We start from the raw sequence: 6,000 nt of genomic DNA, 5'->3' as shown, positions 1-6,000 counted from the left end.
TCTTTTTTCTCTCATCAGTGATGACCGTCATCATCCTGCTGTGTGCACATGATTGGAAAGTTGGTGAATATCATAAGTTTGCTTTTTTATATAAACTTTATTTATCATTCTGTGTTCGGACCAGCCGACAGTTTCATTCAGTTCAAATTAGTTTAATTTACATAGCACCAAATTACATCATGTTTTCTTATGGCATTTGGATTGGACTTGTTATTATTATTGATGAATGACAGCCAGCAGTTTGTTCACTCAACAATAAACTGAACCATTCTCTTTCTTCTTCTCAGATGCAGTTTCTCTTCGTATTGTTCCAAACAAATCCCAGTTTTTTGAATATGAGTCAGTTAGTTTTTACTGTGAGGAAAATTTTCATGGACATGTAGTATTTAATATCAGAGGGGAAGTAGAGTATTGCAGGAAAACTAGTGAGAAAACAACTGCAAAAACAACAGACTCAAAATGTACAATTAATCCTCTTTATGTAAGTGACAGTGGAGAATACTGGTGTGGGACAGCAGAAGGGAAGAGAAGCAACAAAATCAACATCACTGTCACTGGTATGCTTGAATGACGCCAGTAACATTTTGTCACAAACAAACACAAGTTTAACAATTTAAAAATTTAAGTCACTTGTCGTACAGCTGGTTTTGTGATCCTGGAGAGTCCTGCTGTTCCTGTGATGGAGGGAGAAGCTGTGACTTTGAGATGCAGAAACAAGTTAACTCTCTCAGACTTCATGGCTGATTTCTATAAATATGGAGTCCACATCAGGAACAACTCAACAGGAAGCATGACCATCCGCAAAGTTTCAAAATCGGATGAAGGACTTTATAAACGCAGCATTTTAGGAGTTGGAGAATCACCAGAGAGCTGGCTGCCTGTGACGGGTGAGACACTGAAGAAGTATTTTTTTGTTGTTGATGTTTATTTTGGTTTTCCTTTTTTTTTTTAATTTCAAAAGTAGTAGTTTTCATTTCAAGTGTATTGATGCATGCCACCAGTCATCCAGGTAGGTAAATCCCAAAAGGTTGATTCAGAGTCTACTGCTTTGTCCAATTAAACACAGCATTTCACTGCAAAACAATTTACTGTTAATGTACTGTGGCAGTACATATGGAGAAAAAAAGTATTTGCAGATATATTGTACAACTATTCTAAATTACATTTAAATGTTAAATAATAATTCCATTAATACTTCCTTTAATAATCAGTATTTGATTTACTTTATAATTTATATTTCAATATACTCATGATTACAACACTCTCTGGAATCAGAGCAAAAGTTTGTTTTGTATATAAATGCATTTGTTTAGTTGTTCATTAGTTGTGTATTTTAACATGGTAGTCTACGGGGATGGATTAACTTTTGAAGAACAGCTTGAGTGGACATTAAAGGTTCTGCAATTTCTGTCAATTTTTCAGCCAGTCACTTGGAGATTTACCTCATCTTACGGACTATGCTAACCATCATGTTGATGGCTCTACTGCTGCTGCTGGTGGGACTTGTTCACTGTGGAACAACTGGTGGGACATTTACAACAACTAACTTATATTCACCCACATGTAAATATAATTGTTATGAGACAGGACACAGTGCAGACAATGATGATGAGTAGTACAAATAGAAAAAGACATCTACGTACTTCATTAATTAATTAATTTGAGACTTTTATTTTGGTTGGTTAGGTTTCTAGAAGCAGATGTATCATGAGCTGTGATAGTTTCAAGAAATGAAAACCTATATATATCTATATATATCTCTCTATATATAGATATATATCTTAGGGGTGCAACAATACTCGTATCAATATTGAACCGTTCGATGCAGTGCTTTCGGTTCGGTACGCATATGTATCAAACAATACAAAATTTTTAATTTGTTTTATCAACTTTCCTTCTGACGGTGCTGTCTGTGTTGAGCGCTCAGTGGATCTGCGCTCGACGGTGCAGCTTAGGCGGAGTAGTCGAACGCAGATTCACTGAGCGCAGGGCAAGCTAGCGAGACAGAAGTTAAGCTCTCGTTGCAACATGGCAAATTGAACCTCCCCCACCCTCATTCATATATATATATATATATATATATATATATATATATATATATATATGTTCTTCCTCTACACCCCCCCCCCCCCCCCCCCCCCCCAAATTTTTTGCACATGTCGAGGAGCGTGTCAGGCTACATTTCACTGTGTGTTATACTTGTATAACTATGCATGTGACAAATAAAGAACCTTGAACCTTGATCCTTCAGATCTGGCGTTTGCAACTATTTTGGTTTTCATGTGACGTATGACCCTGAAGGTAAGCGCCTCATGGACAAAAGTAAAACAGCATGTCTGATGTGCCACGCAATGCTCAATTACATTGGTGGCAACTAGTGCGTTAGCGCAGTTTGCTCGTTAACGTGTTGGCCATCCAGCCCCACGCACAGAGCGATCCGCAGTAGCTCGTTAACGGAGATTTGCCGTGTTGTGGCGTTAACATCATTTCAACGAGATTAACGCTGACAGCAGTGGGAACACAACGAATATGACTGCACATTTACTCCGACACCATCCTAGTGCAAAGACAAGTAAATGGTAAATGGCCTGTATTTATATAGCGCTTTACTAGTCCCTAAGGACCCCAAAGCGCTTTACATATCCAGTCATCCACCCATTCACACACACATTCACACACTGGTGATGGCAAGCTACATTGTAGCCACAGCCACCCTGGAGTGCACTGACAGAGGCGAGGCTGCCAGACACTGGCGCCACCAGGCCCTCTGACCACCACCAGTAGGCAACGGGTGAAGTGTCTTGCCCAAGGACACAACGACCGAGACTGTCCAAGCCGGGGCTCGAACCGGCAACCTTCCGATTACAAGGCGAACTCCCAACTCTTGAGCCACGATCGCCCAGACAAAAACAACAAGCACGCATGCTGCAAACTTTACCCGAGTCATTTAGACAGCCGTTAGCACATGCTTTTCCTTATGGGGACCTGATATGTTTAATATGCTGCTGAGAATATAGCCCAGAAGAAGCGGATAGTATAGCTTTTATTTTGGAAAGAGCCATTTCTCTGTAATAAACTCTCTTTTCCAAAGATGAGTGATTTCTCGATCAGATAGATTTATTATTTTATCCCTTTGTTGTTTCAGCAACATTAAATTTAAAAACTGTACTTTTGAGTTAAAATATATACTTATAATTTTAATAAATGACAAATTAAAAAGGCATGAACATTTATTTTGTATCGAAAAAATATCGAACCGTGACACCAAAGTATCGAACCGAACCGAACTGTGAATTTTGTGTATCGTTGCACCCCTTATATATATATATATATATATATTTCTGTTGTCTTTTAAATAATAAAGACAAAACAATTTGATTGATAGTTTTATATTTTTAATAACAAACTGTATGCCGCATTATATCTCACAGAGATCCTCACATGCTTTGTATCAAAAAAGTGATTAATGATAACAATACAATAAAATATGTAATAATAAGATAAGTATAGATGTTTTGTATGGAAAAATAATTCATAATGGTGTGTTTTGATTTTAAGTGAAAAACCTTTTTGACAGCAGTGGTGAGTATCTGTGTGTGAGTGTGCATGTGTGCTAACGCGTGTTATAAAATGCTTTTACCTATCTGGGGAAACAGGTGGGACAGGGGCAGGTACGCCCTCTCACGGCCAAAGTCCAGGCCATTTTGGATTTCCCAGTACCAACAACACGCCGTCAACATTTTCTGGGTGTGTGTGGCTACTACCGTGGGTTCTGCAAAAATTTTGCCACAGTGGTTACTCCCTTGACTGCATTGACAAGTCCGTCACACCTCTTTTTGTGGAACTCTGACTGTCAGGAAGCATTTGACTCAGCCAAAGCCCTGTTATGCAGTGCCCAGTGTTAGGTGCCCCTGATTTTACTCGCGCGTTCAAGTTAGAGGTGGATGCCAGTGCTTATGGTGCAGGTGCTGTACTTTTGCAGGAGGATGACCGGGGAATTGATCACCCAGTGTGCTACTTCTCGAAAAAGTTCAATAAGCATCAGATGAATTATAGCACAATTGAGAAGGAGACTTTAGCGTTACTTTTGGCCCTCCAACATTTTGAAGTGTACGTCAGTTCCAGCCCTGTACCAACTGTTGTTTATACTGACCACAATCCCCTGGTCTTCCTTTCTCGCATGTGAAATAACAACCAGCGCCTCATGCGATGGTCCTTGTTGCTCCAGGATTTTAACATTGACATTCATCATCTCCGAGGGGCTGATAATATTGTGGCCGATGCACTATCCCGAGTAGAGACCTAGATTCAGCATCTCTTAAAGGATGGAGATGCTTGATTTTAGATGGGGGGGTGTTATGACCCAGGTCATTGTTGCCGTGTGGTGCTGTTACTCGCCACACCATACGGGGGTTTGTACTCTGTGATGTTTGTGTTATGTAAGTTTCCAGGTGGAGGCTGACCATTGGTGGAAGAGGGAATGAGGCCAGCTACAAATTGGGACCTGACTGGGCCGTCAGCCTCTCCTACTACTTCCTGTTTCCAGTGAGCTGCGCGTTTGGGGCCCTTCGTGGAGTGTGACAGAGCTGGGCTGCAGCAAAAGCAGTTTAGAGAGTCGTATCTGGACATGGTAGCTGTAGGGGTGGGAAGCCGTTTCTTTTACAACCTTTTTCTCCTGTTTCGGGTAGGGAGACAGATTAGAGGTTTGTATTTTCTTTTGGGGTTGATTCACTATAGGTAAGTTAGTTCTGATTCATTTCCAGTGTGTTTTGTTTGTTGTTTTGGCCATGCCCACCCTGACGCTCACTACCTGTCAAGTTAATAAAACGACTAGTCATTGTAAAGCTGTGGCTGTGTGATTTACTTCTTTTTATTATTTTTCTTGTGTTGCACTCCAGCCCCCCAGGCCAGTGTGTAACATAATTACACACTGGCCTGGGGGGCTGTGTAATTAATTAAACTGATTTTTTTTGACAAAGCTTTTGTGACACCAGAAGGCAGTGAAGATGAGGGGGGCTGAAGGCAGCATGGACCGCTGGAAGACTTTAATTCATTTTATTTCCATTTGTTTAATCTGAAAAGGGAACATCACAAAGTGCACATCACTTGAGGTGGTGTGAGAGCAAGACTTTCCGATAGTGTCAGGTGCATTTTCACACATCAACCAGTCTGGACTGGTAAGACAGTTTGACCGTTTGTTTGAACCCTAGGATAAGACTCCTCCCCAAGCCATCATTACACCAAAAAAATAGAGGTGGTCCTACCCTTTAGAAAACGTATGAATAATAAACCAATTTCAATGAGGCAGGTTCTCACTTTGACCAGTGAGAGATCAGGGAAGGCCAGGTTTAACCTGATCTGTGTAACACAGCTGTTTGAGGGGTTATGCCCCCCCACCACCTCGACAGCTGTCCAACTCCCCCTCCACTCTTGAAGCCAGTGATTGGTGAGAGACCAGAACCCTCTCGTCTACCTGGATTTTAGCTAATGCCCAAGACTCTTGGCTGACAGTTGAGCTACCAAGCTGGGGCTCCTCCCTGAGGTGGTCCTACTCCTAACCATTACCAGTTAGATAGCCGGGGACAGTTTTGACACAGCCAATAAGGAACACAGCATAGTTTACAGCCTTCTGGTGAGGGGTTAGAGGTTTAGAATCAGGCAGAGGCTGAATTCGGAAGTCTTTGTCTGATAACCTTTCCACAATAACCACGTCGGATTCCGAGCTGATCAAAACAGACGCCAGTTTGCTGCTGTACTTATGTTACATCAAGGTACATCTAGCTACTCATCTTCTCATCTGTAGATCACTGGGTTTTATAGCACTTTTAATACGCTTTTAATACGCTTTCAAATGTATTTAGCCTTAAGTTTAAGAACAATTGTCGGGTCGCAAATTTTGAAGCCAATATGGTAACCTTATCCCATGAACGCTGTGGAGGTCCAGCTTTTCAGATCCAATTAAAATCAAATCACTCAAAAAGATTCTCTGGGAAAGAGTAG

General features: G+C 41.1%; 1 protein-coding gene and 1 pseudogene across 1 annotated transcript in view; one reads left to right on the top strand and one right to left on the bottom strand.

The window, feature by feature from the left end:
* LOC146673697 (high affinity immunoglobulin gamma Fc receptor I-like) overlaps positions 1 to 4,186 on the top strand; it is a 14,826-nt pseudogene extending 10,640 nt beyond the window's left edge.
* The window catches only part of LOC146673690 (butyrophilin subfamily 3 member A2-like), a 348,925-nt gene that overhangs the window by 205,923 nt on the left and 137,002 nt on the right, over positions 1 to 6,000 (bottom strand). The gene's annotated exons all lie outside the window — the stretch shown is intronic.

This window comes from Rhamphochromis longiceps, linkage group LG3 (genome assembly GCF_057381845.1).
Source record: "Rhamphochromis longiceps isolate RC_006_pf linkage group LG3, R_longiceps_female_GT1.1, whole genome shotgun sequence".
Taxonomy (NCBI): Eukaryota; Metazoa; Chordata; class Actinopteri; order Cichliformes; family Cichlidae; genus Rhamphochromis; species Rhamphochromis longiceps.
The sequence above is the reverse complement of the archived record's forward strand: the minus strand, read 5'-3'. Positions and strand labels throughout refer to the sequence as shown.